Here is a 19,785-nt window from a genome sequence, read left to right on the forward strand (position 1 = left end):
ACCAACAGCAGTCACACCCTTAAGGGGAGTTTGAGATGATGTCTTTCAATGAGCTCTTCCTCATCAGCAGTTCACTGAAAAATTTACGTTGCTGCTCCTTAGAAAATACTTTGAATTATTAATGAACTTTGAAACTTGATTTAAGATGCCTTTTTCTTTAGTCAAGAATGTCTTGAAGTTCTTGAAAAGCCAATTTGTAAGTTATTGCAAGGATTAAACAGAGTCATGTTGACATAAGTAGGCTTTTAGGTTTATTAGTTTATAGTGTAGACATAAAAAATGTGTATGTGCATGTCTCTCCGCATGTTTTATTTTAGTGCTGCAGAATGATGAGGCGAGAAATGTTGCAACACTAAGTTTTTTCGTTCAAAGTACAATCTGACCTGCTGCCAGCAGGCACTGAAAAGCTGTCATGCAAGGCCCAGGTTTTTATTGATGCATACCAGCCCTGAAACAGAGGTGATAACAAATACCTGCAGGGATCATGCCTTTAAAAATTTTTCAGCACAGCCCTATCACCAAAACCTTCAGGAGCAGTATATATTTACATATTATAGCTGAGAATTGCTGTTCAGTTTGGGGTAGATTCAGTCTCTACAAGCACCCACCACAACTTTTGATCCAGGACTGGAAACTTGTTCTGAGGAAAAGCAGTATCTGCATTGGCACCTTCTGGGGAAGGTGTGGCTCAGGCTGTGTCCTGTAGGGCAGCTTCATACATGCAGTGGTTTGCTGTGGCCTGACCGTTCTACCTGGCAGCACCACCAAAAAATGTTGATTGCTAAGTTGTGCTTGAATATGCAGCGAAAACCAACCTGGTTTATGTGTTTTCAAGGCCCTTCCCTCACTGTGGTCTCCAACAAGAAGGGATGAATTTCACTGTCAAATAACACAGACAAGTGTCAAAAGTCTCCTTTTCTCCTCTTGGCTGCTACATTCCACATACCTGATGAAAGCACAGTGGTTGTTACCTACCCCATGAAGCAGCAGTGGTCTGCAATGTTTCAGTGCTTTGTTCTGTTTTTACATTACCCTTTAACGTAAAGTATGTGTGCAGGTAATGCCATTGCTTTGGCACAGCCCGTCCCTCCTCCTGCCTGGCCTGGGTTTCTGTGTGTCATGCCACATGCACGCTGCAGGTGTGGGAGTCCCAGCCCTTCAGGCACAGCACTGGCACTCTCCCTGCCCTGCCTCTTCTGACCTCTTGCATTTTCTTGCATTGCTGGCTGAGGCTGGCCCTGGGAAAGCACCCAAGCCCTTCTTTCTTTGCTAAGTATGTTTCAGGTGGATACTTTTGAATGCTTTTTTTATTTCTGCATTAAAATGAGGCCTTTGTTCACATTTAGAAAAGAGTGAAGACTGGAGCTGTAAATTGGATGAGGAGACCATAAAACATAGTAAAATTCAGCTGCAAACTCAGCTTGTTTAGCTCTGTTCAATGTGAGACCCTTTTCCAAGAACCTATGGCATTTTTCACTGCCTTTGGGATACTTCTGCACATCCGGATTTGGCAGAAGCACTAACTAACTCCTGTAATTCTTAAAACCCCAAAGCTGTGGCACTCTGCTCCATTTCACCAGAGAACTGGAGATGAAGCCAAAGGTTCATTATAAAGCACAGCTGTAACATAATCTATAGGCAGCATGTTGAAGTGACGTGCCAGCTCGATGTGCCATGGTTTTAAATAACTTGCATTCATCTCCCCTGAGTACTAGATGAAAGTTTAGACCCTCACTGGGCAGAGCACACCACAGTTGGAGCACACTGTTCAACACGTAGGCTCTGGGCTGCCTGTGTCCGTTTTGGAGGACTTTCTCTATCACTTACTCTTCCATTTCTATTTTCATCAGACTTGTGTTGTTTCAGTTTCTTTGTTGCTGTTGGTTTGTTGTTTTTTTGGTTTTTAACCCAAATTTAAGTCACAACTCTGAAGACAAAGCTCTCACTTCCTACATGATGTCTGTCTGTAGATAAATGGCTGAGAGCCATTTCATTCCTGTTCCTTACCACCCTACTGTCTTTAGTAGCACTAAACTAAGCCAAGGTGATTTTATTTTTACTTCGAGATGGTACATACAGGGGAAACAGTATTTAACCAAGATTAGACTTTTTGGGCAACCATACTAAAATGTGTTGAACATTATTTAAAATTTGAAAACAGTATTTAGGAATATTTAATTATGCAGCACGAAACCACCTATCGTTCCATCAGCCAAAAAAGTTCATATTAGTTGGAAAAATAAATATAAATGTTTTTCATTGTGGGGTAGTGTTGGTGACCTGTGTGACTAGTATTAGTTTCTTCATGCAATGTGTCCCAGAAACTTAAGAGGAGCTTGCCTGGGATTGCCTTCACAAGAGTGTGTAGTTACGTGGTTTACAATGTCTCTCAAAATTCTTTTTCGTTCTTGGGGTGTTTCCTCTGGCAGGACAAATTTTGGCTTTATGTTGGAGAGCTCCTCAGCGCCATCTCCAATAACCTTGAGGCATGCTCTTGAGCACTGACCTAAGTCTGTATTGCCTCAATCCTGCCATTTCCCATGTACCACCCCTAGCCCCTGTGCTACTGCCGCTGCTTATCCATTCACGTGCTGTGCTAGAAGAGCAGAGAAGTAGACTTTGTTTTCATTTTTTGTGGGTAATACCATCAGCTTTTCAATTAGTGTTAGGGATATGTATATCCTAAAAGTTTGATTTTCAGGAGAACTACCTGTAACTGCAGGGCATTGTGTTATTGAAATGTCATGTTTAATGATACAAATTGGAAGTTAGATCACGTTCTTGTTTTGTTTTGGTGAGGTTTGTGTAATCCTGCCCCAGGGACATAAGTTTCCCCACCTGTGCTGGGAAGTTACTGTCACTTGTTGCTTACTTGTGTTAGATTAGGTGATATAAAGGAAGATATTACACAGCATATTGCACATCTGAATAATAATTCTTCACTTAACGAATATTTACTTCCTCCAATGCCTCTTGGTTTTCTGTATCTTCTTGTGCACCCTTTTACATGAAGGGTCTGTGTCACCCTCTCTTCTCTGAGCTGTACCAGGCTTTGATGTCTTTGGATGTGACAAGTTATTTTGTTTTCCAGTGGATTGTACGTGATCGCTGTTGTTCCAACCTGCCTCCTCTGCTGTTGAGTTGCTACATTAGTCTTCTACTCCTCAGGATGATGAAAACCAGAATGCTCGTGTCTTCTTCTTCTGCCAGAGCGGGAGGAATGACAGCTATTTTTTGTTCATGAGCACTGTGGTTAGTGTTTAGGAAGTGCTTGTGATAGTAATAGAGAAGCAGGGAGGTCTGGTGTAACCTCAGGCAGGTTAATCACTGTACGCATTGACATTTGAATGCAACCAGGATTTTCATATGTCTGGTTGGTATTTCTTTCATTTTTTGTTTGCACTAGTCTGGAAGAAGGAAAGGAAGAAAGATCATGTTCTGCTTTAAGCTTTGTTTATTCAGAAAAGTTGTGTTGTTGGGTTTTTTTCCCCTCAATTTAACAGGAATGTGGAAGAAACTCTTCCCTGGTACACATCTTGTGTTACTGTCATTTGAATTTTATATGCTTCCAATTCTCAAAGGCTTGAGCTTCCTCATTCCAGTTAAATAGAGCAGACTGAAGGAGTGAACTCAGTTTGCTTGGACATCTCAAGGGCATGAAATGTAACTTCTTCAGCAGTTAACTTAGTGTTCTCTTCAATATGAGTCATTGCTACAAAATACAGAGCTGGAAGTGCTGGTCTCTCCCTTGGCACATCTAGTTTTTTTAGTTAATAAGAGAAGCACTTTAGAGGTAATTAAATACTTTGTGAAATTCATGTTACTGAGAAGCTTCTATAAATGAGGGATAGTTTCTCCAGGTGCTCTCGGGTGGCAAAATGCCAGGAGGCACTGACTGTGGCTTGGCTCTTGGCTTCTGGGAATGAACAAGGGCCTGTCCCCTTGAGAAGGATGCTTTACTAGGGATGCCAACCACATCTGGGAGCTAGTGGCAAAAACACCTGGGATGGAAACCTTGAACTAACCGGGTGACTGGTCCTAAAATGAGATGGGAATTATTTTTGCGACTGACTCAAGGTGCAATTGGGCAGTAACTCTTGGTTGGGCTAACATATACTCATTCCTTGCTGCATGAGTGACTTTGTATGCCAGCAGTAGTAGTGGAAGCTCACATGCATGCTCATACAGACAAGGGAGAGTAGGACTGACGCTGTTACTGCTGCTCCAGTCAATGAGCATCCCAGTAAGAGTGCAGAAGTGCCCATATCCAACATCCTACACATCTGTTCACTGTGTTTGTGCATTTATTTGGAAACTTGCTAGATGCTGATTTTTCCCCTTCACCTACCCACTAATCCTGGTTTGGATACTACTCTTTCCCAGTCTTTAGGAGTATGTGCAGCAATGAGTTTTCAAATTGGTTAATACCAGATCTGTATGGATGTGTTGTCACTCAATTATCTTGCTAATATCTGGCGCAAACTTTACATAACATCAGCTAGAGTTCTCTGCAGAAATCTGGAGTTTGGCATCACGATCTCGTGGAGGGTGCCCAGGCTCAGGCACTCTGTATTTCTGCAGTGACTTACTCCCTTAAATCCTTCTCTTGGAACAGAGGTTGCCAGTTGCATGAGTTTTCTTGTGGTAAAGGACTGAACTCCAGGCTTAAACCATGAATGCTGTGTCAGTTCAGGCTCTGAGTAATATACATGTTGTAAGGAGGAACTTCAGTGTCTTCATTTGACCTAAATGCCAGGTCACAGGTGTCCTTATGTAGATGGGAGAAGAGAAAAACCTATAAAGCCACACTAACCTGGTCTCCTTCTAACCTCATTTGTAAGTGGGAATGTTTCTGAGAGGATGTTTTACTTCCAAGGTTTCCAACTTAATTAATTTTTCAGCTTTGGTTATGCTTATTGTTCCCTCTCACTAGTATGGTTTGCTTTGTTCTTCATCTCTAAACTGAAAAAGCAGCGCTAAACCTCTCCTGAGAGAGGCTATGTTGTATCAAAAGTGGACTACTGGCCCTGTTAAACTTCTAGATAGTAACTTTATTTGTGTCTTATTCATTTTTTGTTTAAGAAGAGGTTGTATAAGATGATCATCTCTTCCTTCAGTTCTTGTGCCCATGTGGCTTTTGAGTTAGTGACTGGTAGCATATTTTACAATGATAAAAATACTGTGGGGCCCAAAAAGCTATTGCATCCTTCTCCAGTTAGTGTTTGAATAGGTTTAAGGACAATCTTATTGGAAAGCTGGAGGGAAAAGAAAAAAAGCCGTCTCCAACTATTTTGCAGGCATTTCCTGTGCAGGATTCATTTCTAACCATAACCAATTGCAAGACTCCTACTGAAAGTGATAGGAGTTTCCAGGCTAGCTTGAATTTTTTTATGTGAGTGAAATAAAACTTCAAAGTGAGAATTTATGCATATTAAGATAATTTCAGTACCAAATTCAAGTAAGGATAGATCTTAATATTTTTTGTGGCCATGTTGGTGCTAATTCTTTCATTCAAAATTCTTATCACAATGTGCTCTTGTTATTATTTAAGATATGAAAATGCTATATTCTCAGCATACCTAAACATATTTTGGTTGCTATAACTGTGCTAAGTTGCTATTTAGAAGACAGAGAAAACATCCCTGTGCTCCCTGGAAAATCAGACCCTTTAGTGGATTGCCATTATGGGCTGTAACTGAACACTAGTGAGAGGCATGAAATGCTTCCAGACCATTCAGTCTCTGGAAGAGCCACTCAGGGACATGTGCTGTAAATCTAGGACCTTCCTTTGGTAGGTTGCGTAATTTTAAGATATCTGATGCCTTCTAATAGGTGACTAGAGAGGAACGTATAAAGCTGTTAATTTCAAGACAGGCATGATGATGGATGGCTGTGTGAAGAGCTCAGATCTTTCTGTAGCTTCTATATTTTTCCATTGAACCTGTTGGGCTTTTAGAAACTGGTTGAATAAAAATGATATATTTATGAAGAGAAGGCTTTCCCCTAAAATTTGTTTGTTAAACAGGCAGTAAATATGCAAACAGTGCATTTTCGGATCAGGGTGACATGAACCTTTGATGTCACCAGTTCATATGACACCAGAATATTGCTCACCAAAGGTCACTGGCTGCACGTTAAGTCTCATTTTCTGCTTCCATGTGTGTTGTCATTCCTGCCTTCCACTTGCAGAAGCAGGCCTGGGGATGCCATTGCTGTTTGGTGATTGATAAAATGTGCCTTGAATGGTGATTTTGGGTGGGAAGCCATCAGATTGTTCTGTTTCTGGTGGCCAGCTCAATTCTGTGATGGCCTTCCCATAACATATCCTGCCTGATAATGTTTTGGGAAGAGGGGAACAGACAGGACTGTAATATTTCTGCCTTTTGTTTTTAATGTTCCCATAATCTAAAGGTGGAGCCTCAGTGATTTCGGAAACTGTTTGCATGCCCTGTCTAACCTCAGTGTATGGGGGTGGTTTTGCTTGGTTGGGTTCTTCCCCTCCCCCAACCTAAGTTTTGCAGCCAAAAGTTGGTTTCTGTTGTCTTGAGGAACTATTTTGCAAACATCCAATGCACTGCTGCTCAGTGAAGTTTACATCTCACTGAAGGGAGTTATAGGCTGATGTCTCTTGTTAAATTGTATGTTTGAATGTTAGTCACAGCTGAGGGGGATGCATTCTTCTGTGAGCTGAGGGGAAGGGGTTGGTGCTGTGGAGGCTGGCAGTGAAGGCTTGCTCTGCTGTCTCCCCCCCACCTTAGGCAGTAGACACTGACATCTCCTGCATGGAGCAACTCATTTTGCCAGCAGTCCCAGTGGTAATCCTTCAAGTAGGAAGCAGAATGAAGGCAGAGTAGCCCTGCCAGGACAGTTCTCCGGCCCTGCTCTGCAAATTTCTTGGATGGATAGTCCCATTTCCTTTTTTCAGTTGGTAGATGAAGAGACTTTCATTGCTTTCGAGATGCTGTGTTAGTTGCATATTTTTTCTTGGATTTGGACCGATGTGGAGAATCTCTTTTGAGGATAAGCTTTCAGCAGTGAACATCCCATATGATTTATTCTGAATACCTTTTAAGTTTGAAAATGTCTTCTTTTTTCTGCCAAAGGGTAAGTTATGACTCACACTACCAGCTTTCACCAGAGCCTTACTCTTGAGTGGCTTACACAAACTTGAGGTATACAAAATTCAGTAACATTCAGGGCAGTAGGGCAAGACAAAAAGAACAAGTCATCGTGGCTTTCAGCGAAACAGTGGTCAAAAAGGGCATTATTTATAAGGGCCAGAAATTTTGTTCTTCATTTGGTATAGTTGATGCAGAATTCATGAAAAGCAAGATGAAAAAAAAAGGCAAGTACTGATTTTAATTTTTTATTTATAAAATTCTTCCAAAGTCTTATTTCCAGAAGTTCTACAAACAATAAGTTTACTTCTAGAAATTACTTGAAATCTAGCATGAGTCTTCCTACACTAAAATTTGTTGCTGTTGTTGGGTACTTAGTGAAAAATCCTGAAGTGACATGCCTAAGACGCTGTATGGATTTAGCATTTCAGCTGTATCATCATGCCTTTCAAAAGCCTCCTCCTTGTGTGTTGGTCAGGCTTTTATTCTTAAGTAGCTTTGAAGGCATTCAAGAGGCTGTATCTAGACCTCAGAGGCTAAGAAGAGTGTCAATCACATGGAGGACAGTGACCCCTATGTGAGTGATCAACATGTTGTACTATTAGTAGCAATAATAATAACATTAAAAACCCCATTAACAAACAAACAAAACCACAAAAAACCCCCCACAACAAACCAACCAAACAAAAAGAACAGAAAAAAAAAACAATCTGCAGGCTTTCCATACCATCTGTCTTGGATCAAGTTGAAGAAGTTTTGCATAATGTGTTTTGGTGTTTTGTTGTTTAACTTGTACTTGTTTCCTAGCTTTGCCTGTAACCACCAATGCATATAGGATTTTTTTTCAGAATGCTAGAGCAGTCTTAGTTTTAGTCCCAAAATTTAAGACTGTAAATTTTTTAAATTTTTGTTTCCTTATTCTTTGTAAACTCTTCTTCTTTTGGGGATGATTTCTTTTTCTGTGTCTTAACTTTGAAATGTCCTGATTTTAGTTTTGGTAGTATAGGGCTATGTGCCTACAAATATAGGGGAGAAAAAAGGGAAAGAGAAAATAAAATTCACCAAGAGAGCTATCGTGGCTAACAGGCTTAATTACAGGATTCCTCTGCGAGTCCAGACTTTGAATGGCCGGACACATTCCACTAAATTGTCAAGCTGAGAGCAAGTGGTAGACTGTTGCAGGAAGTAAATTTGAAGGGTCGAGTTTTCTTCATTGTTTTTTCAGAGCTATTTGATAAGCAACTTTATTCATTGTTTAGCTGTGTGTGTAGATTTCGGGTCTCCATATGTCCTAGTAAGAAAAAACATATTGCAGCATAACTTAGACTTTAGGTTACTATAATTAGTTGCAGTGCGGCTCTCAGCAGTGAAACTCAGAAGATGGTGAAAATTTATCAGCAAGTAATTTAGTTGAAGTTCATAGCTGCAACAAGTACCACAGGCATTTTCCTCTCTGGAGCTATAGTGAGGAAGTTTTACTTGGGTTTGTGTTTAGTCTTACATGTCTGCAATGCACTTGGCAATCGAATGGTAAGGAAAATCTACTTAAAATGAGGGTCTTTATTTTGTGGTCAGGGTATCTGTCCTGAATAGCTCCCTGTTCGCTCTGGAAAACTCCTTTTTGTTGTAGACTGCCTAAAAAAAAAGCTGTTACCTTTTTATTTATATAGAGGTGTGTAAAAATAAATATTTCTATGCAAGTATTTACTTAAAAAATATATGTCTATATCACCATCTACAGTACTATATCCAGTGTTTTACATATATACATAAATAAATGTATATGTAAACCCCCCACACCTGGAACTGTATAAACAAATCATGTGAAAGTGATGTTTAAAGTCAAGCAAACTAAAACAGTGTATTGTGTGTGTTTACATAGATCTGTAATTTCAAAATGGAAAATTAAGTTTGAAGTTGTTATATGTTCTCATGAGCTTTATTAGCTTGTGATAAAGATTTTTGTCTTAGCAAAAAACAGCTGTATGAATCTATTAAACAATGTGCAACTGCTTTAAAATGTGTTTCTTGTTTTCTGAGGGCTTTTTATTGGACTTTTTTTTCTGCAGTGTTTCATACTTTGGAGTTTTAGCCAATATGTGACTGGCTTAAAATAAATGTCTGCTGTAATATTCCCTTGACTTATAAAAGGCAAGGTATCCACTAGGATTTACTCATGTCTCCTGTTTCTGTTTTATTTCTTTTTGCTAGAAGTTTGCATTTGACTGAGGGGTTCTCCCTCCATTGCATTAAAGACACATATATATAGGACTGTGCTTTCATGAAGGTCTTGGTACCATCAGCATATTAGCTGTGACCGGTTTGTTACTTTCCGTGAGCTTCAGAGCATGCTGATTTGTCTGAAATGAGTTGTCATCTTTCACGTGTTTCAGATTGCCTTTTAATTCCCTAAAGGGTCATGACATAAGCTTTAGTGTCTTTACACTTAAAATATGAAGCCTCTATTGATGTAGCATGGAGAAGTTTCTGCACCTTGATGTATTTCTTCTGCATTTCCTCCTTGAGTGCTGAGCTGCATGCTCAAAGGAGAGCTGGTGAAAGTGTAACTCCATCTCCAGCCTTTGCAGCTGCTGGTTATAATGCTAACAGAAGTGGCTCTTTTCTTTTCTTCTTCCTTTTTTTTTTTATTTTTTTAATATGTGACTCTTAAATGTGTCAAAATGTTCTGTGGGGAGTGGATGTGGTGGCTCTTATTGCTGCACTTCGGTTTCACCTCAAAAATGGACTTCTACAGTTTTTGCAGAGTGACAGTTTGAGATGGCATTCAATTGAGTTGTGCTCCCTGGACAGATGGTTTGTGCCAATAAGCAATTCTTGCAGTCTGAACTTGCCTCCATTTTCTCTTTACTTATATGGTGCAGCTTGTCATTTTCTCAATTCTTTGAAGCCAGAAGGTTGTTTTCTGCTTGTTTTTGCATGCCTGGTTTCTGGAGAGGGGAAGTGAGACAATGGCTGATGTATCAGGAAGGATTCAATTTGCAGTAGCATTTTCTTGCCACTGGCTGTTATTTTTTTTGTCAGATCAGTTTTTGGTTCATGCTCCCCACTTAATTCTCTGCTTCGCTTTCATGTGTAGAATTGCTTTATTTGTTGCATTTCCTTCTCACTGCTGCCATGTACCAGGCTTTTTGTCATGTGAGAGGTACTCAAAGGCAAAAAAAATCAGATTATCTTTAAATTACACAGTATAATGTATTATGCTATTTGTATTTCTAAATTGGATGTTCTAGCAAGCATGGGTAGATTGCATTTGATACAGAAAAGGTGTATCCCATTAAGAGGGACTAAATCATAGACCATGAAAACCTTATGAAAACAAGATGACACATTGGGCTACTAAGATTACTAAGAAGATGGATGTTCAGTTAGTTGAACTAATTTTATCATCTGTAAAGGAATAAAAATAACCCTGTTTGGGAAGGGAGGAAGCACACCATTTTATTTGCTGCAGATATATGTATGGCCTTTACAGTATGGAAATTAATTTCTTTGGAAGTAGCAGCCCTCAGTCCCTTTTGCCACTTCACACTTTGGCTCCGTTAGAGAAAACTAACTCTGCTTTGCTTTGGGTTTGTTTGGGAAGCCCCAGCAATAGAACTTACTAAGTAACTTTCCAAACAGTTTATTCCAAATCAGACAGGCACTTGAAAGTTCTGTTCTGATGCAAATAGTGTGGCTCGTAAGGTGATGCCTCTTCAGCAGTCCCAAGTAGTCAATGTGCCTCAGTTGTGGAGTTAATTTGTGTTGGCCATGCAAAAAAACCTCTCAAAAACCCCCAAAACCAACCCCACGACTAGAGGCAGCTCCTAAAAGCCAAAGCAGACATACAAAGTTTGTGTTGTGTTTCTAGCCACATATTCATTCCATTTTCTGTCTCTCCGAGAAAATTAAGTAGGCAGTAATTTTTACTCACTGGCATATAGTCTCCCAGGGAGAAACCTGGATTAGTTCTGTAAGCTCTCTGAACAGAAGAATAATCGTCAGAGAGAAGACAGCCAGTTAAAATAAATAGGGCTCTTAAGGCACGCTGGCACCATGAGAAAATGGCTGAGCTCCTTGAGAGAATGCTTAGTAAAAGCTTCTAAATTAAGGTCTTAAATATCTTCAGACATTCTGGCACTTGACTGTAAATTGTTTTCCATCACTCAAGGGTTTGAAAAGCATATATTTTTTTGGATTTGCCCATGTTCTTCTTGCAAATATGATTTTAGCCATGATGTCTGAATTACTTTGCCTTAGTCCTTTTGACAACTTGTTTTTTGGCATTGTGACATTATTTTGTTTCCAAGTCAGAACGTTAGTTGTATCTTGTTCTTCAAGAAGTATTACCCATCTCATCTCGGTTGCAATCTTTTCATCTCTTTGTTCTCCTGAATGCTTCAAGTGGCTTGGAAAAGCAAGACCAGATGCTTAGTCTTATTAGATGCCAATAGAGCTACACTTGAACAGAATAGTTTCTTTATTCCTCATTGATGTGAGTGTGAATTTTAATAATCCTTTGAATTCCAGTGGGTATTTCCACATTTTTTGTATGTTAGTGCCTGGATAAAATGTTTAAGCTACATGTAGAATAGGTGAATTTTATCAGAATTTATTGCTGTATATGTAGTTAACTACTTCCTTTTCAAGGAAGCAAGTTCAAAAGCAGGGGTTGTACTTCCTAATAACTGCTACTGGGCTTGCAGTAATCATGAGGTAGTGGTGTTCAGTCAAAAATTAAAGCTGAAGGCACCTTTTGTGAAATTGTTTCTTCTACCTTACATCCTGCAGCATTTGGACTGTTGTAAGGGAAAGGGAGAGAGGTAGCAAAGGTTAAACCTGCTCATGGAAGAGCAGAGCTGCAACAAAACCATGATCCAATCAAGCCATGACAAGTGAGAGATGGCACCAGTTAATAACCCTTCTGGCATCAGCATGTGGAAACTGTTCCTGCTTATTAACAACCTGTTCTGGGGCAAGCAAGGGAAGCTGAGGGCTGCTGCTGGCATTAATGTTGATTTGTTTAGCTTTAGTTGATTGAAAAATAAAAGAGCACATATTCAAAAGGCCTATACACTGTGCAGTTACCCTGTTTTGTAAACCTAATTTATATTTTGGATCCTTTTCTGCATCAACCCAATTGTGTGTAAGAGTAACTTATGCTATGTGGTACCTCTTCTGTGTTAAGTAGTTAATGTCCTCTTGTGCTCCTTTATAGGTGTGTAGCTCCATGTTTAGTGCATGCAAGGATGGATAGAGTGAGTGATGTGTATGTATGCAGCACATCATTTAAAGTGCAAAACCAAGTTAGGTTGGTTTTATTTTTGATTTTTCAGTTGGTTTTTTGGTTTAGTTTTTTTTTTTTTTTTTTTTTTGTGGAGTGGGAGGCATTAGATAAATATTAAATATTAAGAAAAAAATTTTAAGGAGAAAAGAAAGCGAGCTGAAACCATTTGTTTTTTTCCTGAAATGTGAACCCACAGGTGTGCTCAGCCATGTTTGCATAGGGGGAAAGCTGAAACTTTGTATTGGTTTTTGTTTGGAACAGTAGGGATATGGAGCTCAGTGACATTAAAATATATGTTGTTGTCAGGGTTACTGTTGTCAGAACTGAGAATGAAATGTGAGAGATGTTTTTATAGTTCTTTGCTGGCAAAATGAATGAATGCCTGTGGGCACTCCCCATTTTCCCATGGGCTATGATGAGTACAAAGGCTGTTTTGGGTCTGCTTCAACTAAGCCATTGCTGCATCATAGTGAGGGAGCTGCTGCATATGGAAGGAAAGGGATGAAGCAAAGCTGGACAACCTAGGAGGACAGGTCAGGAGGCAAGGGAAGCTCTATTGCCAGGCTCTCTTGCCAGGACTGGGGTAGTACTTGCTGTTGGGGTCCACAGCCAGACCAAGAAGTATAGTTGGTACTTTGCCTTACACTTTTTTTCCTTAGACGTTATCTTTAAAGATTATGATTGTTGTGCTGTGCATGCCTTGCAGCTTTATAAATCAGTCTGAAAATAACTTTCAAGTTATGGGGAGAAAAAGGAGGGAAATGAATGAACGTAGCAAGTGGGAATTCAGCCACATGGAGTGAGGCGAGGGCAGGGTTTCCTGGTGATGATACATAGCAAAGTACTCTGGTAATCAAACAGGTTTTTTGACCTAAGCTAACTTTGATCGTTGCTTTGTTTGGGGAAAAGCTTTAGCTTATTTGCAGGACTGCCTCATAACCTCTTTTTATAGCTGGTTGTGTCAGTGCTTTCCACAGCAAACCCGTCATTACGGTTCTTATAACTCAGCTATATAAATTTGATCTGGACTTTAAAACTGGTATGTATGTTCTTGATTTGGAAGTGAGTATCAAGGCTGGCTGGCTAATCTGTTGGCTATGCAAATAATATTGCTGTTGTAAAGGCTGTGAGGAACATGATACAGCTCTCAGTTTCCATTGAATGCAGAGGAAGCTTATTTGCCACAAAGAGCAGGTGCTCTTATGCCTTTTTTTTTTTTTCCCCCTCTCATGCAGAAGTTGTAAGCTGGACCCTAAGTGTCCCAAACCTGTCAGGAGTCTGGAGTGTAAGTTGGGTTTTTGCTTCCTTCCTGCCGTGGAAGCAGGTGAGGAAGGGCTTTGGTGAGCCGTCCTGTAAGGTAGATCATGCTGGAGCACAGTGTTACCCTATTTGTGCTTGTGGTGTTCAGGTGTTGGCCCTGAGTGTTCCATGCTGCTGCCTCTGCAGGTTGTGAAGTGCTGGGGTAACCCCTCAGTAGTCAGGTCAGACATGTGCAGTTTGTGTGATGCATTTGGTACAGGTACGGAGTATAAGGGTGTCCCCTCTTTTATTTTGGAGCAAGCCTGTGTTCTTCTCTTGCAACAATTCACCAAAGGGGTGCTTTTTACTGTACTTTGAGCTCCACATATGTTTGAGAGGATGCTGTTAAAATACTGGTTATCGGTGCCAGGTGTTACTTTGGTCAGGTGAAATGAGGCTAGGGATAAGCAAGGTAGTAAGAGGTAATGAGTGTAAATATCAGTAAAAAGTGTATAGTAACAAGGAGATAAAGTGGTTTGAATGTTCGTGAAAAGACAGAGTGTTATTTGATAAAAAAGAGTTTTCCTCTTTGCTTATTTTGTGATTCTGCAAAGTTCTTTTGTAATATTCTTTCTCTAAATGAGTATGTTGTGGTTTGGCTTTTTACTTATTTAAAATACTTTATTATTGGGAGGAATGTAGACTGAAGGAGAAGCAGGAGCAGTAGTGATACAAAGATCGTTGTCTGGTTGCCGTCTGCTTTGATTATTCATGACTTTAAACTGAATTGCTATAGCCAACTGCTTATCAAATGCTCAAAGGGTAAAAATGAAGCTGGAGGGATGTCAGCTAGCCCAGAGACTTTTAAATCAGGCTCAATGAGTTACATTCTGAGAGAAAGTTGCAGATGACATTGAAGGATGCTTGTGCAATGGGGGGAACATTATTTACTGTCAGACTACAAAATAGTTTCTTTGGGAAAGTGGTTGTGATACACTATCACACAAGCTGGTTGCAGCTAGGATTGATTCAAGGCAGACAGTTTGGAAAAGATAAAAGGCAGCTTCCATCTCTAGTCAAATAGACCTTTGTCCTATGAGGAACTGCAATTTAAGTAATTCATTACTGCATAAAAGCAAAATAATGACGGCTCAAAGAAGAGTTGCCTGTCAAGTTTTCTTCTTAGTCATGTGAGAGAAAAATAGATGGTTATATGTTAATTAGAAATTAATTAGGCTGCAAATTACATTGATTCAGAGATAGATGCACATGAGTGTGCATACATGCAATTTTCCTGGAAAGGCTCTTTCGAAATATCTCATTAAAGCTTAAAAGTAAAAAAGTTGTTGGTTATTGCAAAGCAAAATAGTGGGCTGGCTAAAATTTAGCTCAATAAAACAGTTGCATTCCAGGGTGTTTTGAGCTGTTTGCTTTTCAAACCCTTAGTTATCGAACTACGCTGATTTTTTACACCTTGCTTTTGGAAGCTCATCCTGGATCAAGGACTGCTTTACTTTTGTTCTGTCTCCATTTTGGAATGTGCTTCTGGTCAATATTTGCACTTTTGAAATTCTGATGTTTAAAACCACAAGAACAACATATTTTTTGGGTTTGTTTGTTTTGTTTGTGTTTTTTTTTGTTTGGCCAAACAAAATTGAAATCTAATATTAGGTGGGTTATTTTACTTATGTTTGTTAGAAAGCATCGTGGGCATCTGTGGATGGCATAGGCTGGCTTTTGGCTTTCAGCCGTGAAGCTGATTGCTGCTGAGGGTAGAGAAGTCGTTTTCTGCTGGGAGCTGTGGGAGTGATTGGTCTCAGCAGGTGCCTGATCATGAAATGTTTCTCCTGCTTGCCTCCCCTTCTGTCTCCAAATTAGCTTCCCAGAGATACAGAAACATGAAATTAAGTAGGAGGAAACATTCCTGGTTTGGCAATTTTTTAGCTTTAAAGTCTGTGGTGTAACATCAAGAAAAAACGTCTCCTTTATTTTGTAGCCATAATTCATACTTGATTTTAAAAACTTGCGTCATATTGTAAATACAGAATTAAAACAGATCCATTAAGGATTTGTAGAATATTTGTGGTGCTTAGAGGTTAGTTGGATTCTCAGGTAGCCCGTTTTATAATTTTAATGCTGTACTCTTCTATGCATATATCCTGTTGTATTGATTCCATGTGGTGACACAGGCACATTTAATAAAGGCATGTTTTAAGGAAGTGCTTTTTTTCCAGGTAGTACTGTACTTTTATGGGGGACTGATGCAGGATAATGTTACTAAGATAGGGTTAAATTTGCAGCTTAAGAACAAAATAACTTGTACAGTACAAAAAAAAAAAAAGGTGTACAAAAGTAGTACTGAGATAAATATGTAGGTGACAATATATAAGAAAACTTGAAATGGTATTTATAAATCTTCTGAATCTGTTGGTTTTTTCAAAATCTAGGGGAAAAAAAAATAAATTGAGTTAGTTTCCATTGTGACAAGGAATGTGTAGAATCTTTCTTTTGTTTTTGTTTCAAATATGTATGCGGTTTTGGTGCAAATATGTACACAGTTTTGCATATGTAATCTCCAGTAGATATATTAATCTATTGTTTGTAATGGCAATGCACAGTTGCAGCATCTAGGAAGTGCCCAAACTGAGTCTCCCAGGGTCTACAGTCTGGAAAAGATCCTTAATTATTTCAAATGTTCTGATTTCTCCAGCTGTGTTTGGTGTAGATGTTTGTTTATTTTTATATACTTGTTCTTGTGATAATATTCCTGTTGCATCTGTGGTAAAACTGCCCTTGTAGCTTCATTATAGGTGTCAAGGATGCTGGCCAGTACTTTCAGAGAAGACTCATGCCCTGGCTGAGATTTCCTAGAAGTATCAACCTCACCTCTCTTGGTTAGTCAGGTCTCTTATTCAGAATCAGTAGGTGTTACTTAGAAGTCTTATCCACTGTGCCTAGATAAGGAGATTACTGCTCTGGCATTCCTCTGCATGTGCAGTTCTTCACACTCTTGCCCAGTAATTTGTCCAGATATGTCTCTGACAGCCTCATCTGCAAGGCATATTCAATTCCCTGTGTGTATGACAGGACTCATGGACATAGCCAAGGACTCATCATGCTTCTCAGGACCTATCTGCTCTTTTCCTCATCTCCAAGGTGCAATTTCCAACTGTATTTTTAAGGCATTTTCATCCTGGGTGTTTGCTGAAATGATTTTATATCTATCTCCCATGCGTGCTTGCAAAGAGTTTCATTTCCTGCAGGCAACAGTTTAGGAATGACTTCTTGAGAGTCAGATGGTTAGTTGTGGATTGTCATGCGTTGGCTACTAGAATCAAACAAAAATGTTTGGCTTTTCTTTTAAATTAATAAATTTGTTTTAATTTACACTTCTGTGGATGATAAGGCATCCCACCCCACCATGAAAATAGTTACCCTGATGCCTGCTTTTGAAGTCTTACTTCTGAGTTGTATGTAGGTCGTTTTTTTTCTTTTTTCGTCACAAATTACAACATGTCAGCATCATGTGCATTTGAGCATGTTCTGAGAGCTAAATTTTATTCAGCTGGGGAGCTGAATCACAAAGCACAGCGATCCATTTGACCTTTAGCTTTTAGTGCCCTTACGTTCCTTTCCCTTTTCCAGACCTTACTGGCAAATGTCAGCATGCTATAACATATCATTTTAGGGATCTGTTTATGGCAGGTTCCACCCCTCACCCAAAGGTTTGAGGAGCTTTCCTATAAATAGCTATGTTGGTCATAGCTTTCTATATGCTTGTGGGGTTCCCTGATCAGTGTTTTAGAGTAACCAGCTCTCTTAGCTAAGAATTTGGTTGTGAACACCAAATTTTGAAAGAATTTTGGCTTGGTTGAAGTCTTTTGTAAAAGGATGCACTATAAAACTTGTAATTCTTATGAATTTAGCAAGTCAAAAAGGTTTTCTGAAATCAGAGCATCTCCTTTTTCCTTTGTCTTTTATGTTTCTTCCTTGCATGGGACTTGCTCTGCTAACTTTTCTTTGTTTGCACCCTCTGTTTTCACTCTGGATAAAATTGCTATGTTGACTTGTAATGCTGAGGGACTGGCTGCTGTTTTGAATCTGAAGATATGACAAGTCTTCCTGCATCTCAGGCCTCTCCTTTCACCAGACTAACATCAAATGGAAGGATTTTTCTGATGTTGCTTAGAATTTTGTCTATTGTTTTTAGCTGCTAGAGCTTGCTACTGCAATCAGCAAGTATGGAACTGATGCTGAAAAATGGCAGCTGTGATCCACTGAATGTGAAATTTCTTGGGTTTAGTCTATATGTTGTCAAATGGTAACATTTTTGGAGTTTTGTGTTTGCATTTGTCTTGCACCGTTACACGATACTTTTTTCTCAGTTAAAGTATTTGTCTGCAGATGCCATCCAGTACAGATGTCACAGCTGTTGTGTATCACAGTCTCCTGGATTTCAGGAAAAGCTTAACCATATTAGGTAGGCTGATGGGACACTTTCCACAGGTTTACCTGGTCAAACAACCATTCATGCACAAATGCAGAGACGGAGCCCCTAGTGTTTCATGCATTATTACCTCTTTGCCATAGACAATTTTCAAGATTTGACCTCATTTCTTCTTGACGTGATTGATGTGGAGACTGGTGACTGCACTTTGTAAAGGAACAACAAGGAACCAAAACTTCTTGGTCCCTACTGAATGACCTAAAACAGGGGCAGTGAAAAACAGCAGAAAGGAAAGCCTTCCTTCTGCCTACCTCAGAGAAATTATAGAGTCATAGAATTGTTAAGGTTGGAAAAGACCTCTAAGGGCCACCAAGTCCAACCATCAACCTAGCACCACCACCACCAGGTTCACTACTAAACAATATCCTCAGGTGCCATATCCACACATTTTTTGAACACTTCTAGGGAACTTCTCTGGGCAGCCTCTTCCAGTAGTTGACTATGCTTTCCATGAAGAAATTTTTCCTAACATCCAAACTATACCTCCCCTAGTGCAACTGGAGAGCGTTTGCTCTTGTCCTGTCCTTTGTTACCTGGGAGGAGGGATTTGACTCCCACCTCACTACAACCTCCTTTCAGATAGTTGTAGAGTGATAATGTCTCCCCTCAGCCTTCTTTTCTCAAGGCTAAACAACCTCAGTTCTCAAGTCATGTGCTATAGCACAGTTGGGGCCGATGGTGAATTTCACTTCTGGAAATGAAGTAGCTCTGCTGTTTGCAGGATTTCCCTAGAAACACTGATTTCTTCAAGGAACAGACTCATGCTTGCAGGCAAATGACTGAGTTGTGTGGTTTTGTATGTACAGCACCAGCAGCTACAAAATCTCTACTGCAAGATAGGAAATACATCTGGAAAAAAGAGGGAATTTGCACCATCCCGGACTGCTCTTTGCAGCCAGTTATAAAATGATTAGGAGGTTGAAGACAGGGTTACTAATCAGTGTGTAGATCTTACCATGTGTCGCTTTATTTCTGTTTCTGTTCTTGGAAATGAAGGTAGTCGAAATCAGTGGCATCATATGAAAATATGAATTTATTGTTCAGTTGGAGCCAATAATATGAACTTTACAAAGGTTTCTGTTGCAAGACTGTTTCATTCAAGTGGACCAAAGGCAGTTGAGCTGAACTTCGACAATGACCTCGATCAAAGAGTCAAACTGCTCAAGAGACCTTTCTTATTCTTGTCTGAATATACTGCAGGTCACTGGGGGCTGTAAACCTACAGAGAGAAAGGCAAAATAGTATGCTGTAACTGGTCAGTCTGTAATGTTGAACTTTTGACCTTCTAGTAGTTGCAGCTAGGAAAAAGTTATCTTCGCTATTAATGGAGTCTTCCACACACATGACCAGTTATAGATAAATAAATTAACGAACTTCGAAAAGATACTTAAGTGGAAAATCTAGAATAGAAAAATCTGGTTTACAACCTTTCTCCTCTTGTGAGAAAAATTTCATATATGAAGAGAAAAGCGACTGGAACTTGGCATGCAGGAGACTGTGAGTTCCTGTCCCTGCTTGTGTCTCGGTGAATGTCCATAGCTTCTAGCCAGTAAAGTGGAGTTTGATTCTGAAAAACAGACAATACTATGCAGTACTTTTCCTGTCATTGAAGTGAAATAAGAATGAGTATCTTT

At 39.6% G+C, this 19,785-nt stretch overlaps 1 protein-coding gene across 5 annotated transcripts in view; it reads left to right on the top strand.

Annotated features, from left to right (window-relative positions):
- PDLIM5 (PDZ and LIM domain 5) overlaps nucleotides 1–19,785 on the top strand; it is a 127,459-nt gene that overhangs the window by 21,139 nt on the left and 86,535 nt on the right. The window lies entirely within an intron of this gene.

This window comes from Lepidothrix coronata, unplaced genomic scaffold (assembly GCF_001604755.1).
Source record: "Lepidothrix coronata isolate B3197 unplaced genomic scaffold, Lepidothrix_coronata-1.0 Scaffold96, whole genome shotgun sequence".
Taxonomy (NCBI): Eukaryota; Metazoa; Chordata; class Aves; order Passeriformes; family Pipridae; genus Lepidothrix; species Lepidothrix coronata.